Source organism: Arachis duranensis, chromosome 4 (assembly GCF_000817695.3).
Source record: "Arachis duranensis cultivar V14167 chromosome 4, aradu.V14167.gnm2.J7QH, whole genome shotgun sequence".
In the NCBI taxonomy this organism is placed as follows: domain Eukaryota; kingdom Viridiplantae; phylum Streptophyta; class Magnoliopsida; order Fabales; family Fabaceae; genus Arachis; species Arachis duranensis.
The window spans coordinates 33,197,294-33,198,755 of NC_029775.3; positions in this window are offsets into that span (position 1 = coordinate 33,197,294).

The following is a 1,462-nucleotide window of genomic DNA, read 5'->3' on the forward strand; positions in this document are numbered from 1 at the left end:
GAACCATGTTCCTTCCAACCTTTATTTCAGGATTGGTCAGAACTTCCCATCCTCTGTTTCGAATTTGCTCTTGGATCCCCGGATATTCATCTTCTTTCAGATCAAATTTAACTTCCGGGATCACTGACCTCAGACCCATTATTTTGTGATGATGGTCTTCATGTTCTTTGGTTAAGAACTTCTCTTGATTCCAAAGATTCTTTGGATTATTTTCTTTCTTTCCTCTTAAATTGGTTTGTTTTCCTTTAGGAGCCATGATCTTGACGAATCTTGGCTTAGTGATCATGGAAAAGCACACCAAACTTAGAGGTTTGCTTGTCCTCAAGCAAAAAGAAAAGAAAGAAGAGAAGAGAGAGAGAGAAAGAGAAAATTCGAATGGTGTGGGGAATGAGGGGTGGCAAACGTTTATTTATAGAGTAGGGGGAGAGATTTTCGAAAAAAAAGAAAAATTTGAAAGGAGATTTGAGGAGATATGGAAAGAAATTGAAAGAACGGTGAGTTTTTGAACAAAATTTGGGAATGATTTGAAAGATTTGAAGAATGATTTTAGATATTTGAAAATTTGAAAGTGAATGATGAGAGATTGAAATGTGTTTTTGTAGAAAAATATGGGTGAGAAAAGGAAAGTTTGAAAAAATCTGATTTGAAAACAAAATTGTGGTCCCCCCCACCTTTCTGGCGTTAAACGCCCAAAATGGCACCCATTCTGGCGTTTAACGCCCATTTGGTGCCCCTTTTGGGCGTTTAACGCCCAGCCAGGTGCCCTGGTTGGCGTTAAACGCCAGAAATCCTTTATCACTGGGCATTTTTCTGAACGCCCAGGATGCTGCACACCTGGCGTTAAACGCCCAAAATGGTATTCATTCTGGCGTTTAATGCCCAAATGGCTATCCCTACTGGCGTTAAACGCCTAGTAGATGCTTCTTTTGGGCGTTTAACGCCCAAAATAGCTTTTACTGGCGTTTTCGCACTAGTGAGCTTCTTTTTGCTGTTTTATCCTCTGAATCCTTCTGTAACTCTGTGAACCCATGCAATTGCTATTTTACCTTGAAGATAATTAATATGAGCCTGTAAAATTATCTTTTAATTAACAAATAAGCTTTGTTAATGGCTGGGTTGCCTTCCAGCAAGCGCTTCTTTATTGTCTTTAGCTGGACTATTACTGAGCTTTAATCAAGTCTCAGTTTTGAGCATTCTTGCTCAAAATTGCTTTCAAGATAATGTTTGACTCTCTGTTCATTAAAAATGAATTTTTTGTTAGAGTCATTATCCTGAAGCTCTAATATCCATATGGTGACACACCTGTAATCACATATGGTCCTCTCCACCGGGATTTCAACTTTTCGGGGAATAATCTAAGCCTAGAGTTAAACAGCAGAACTTTCTGCCCTAGTTCAAAGACTCTGGATGACAGCTTCTTATCATGCCATATTTTTGCTTTCTCTTTGTAAATTTTTGCATT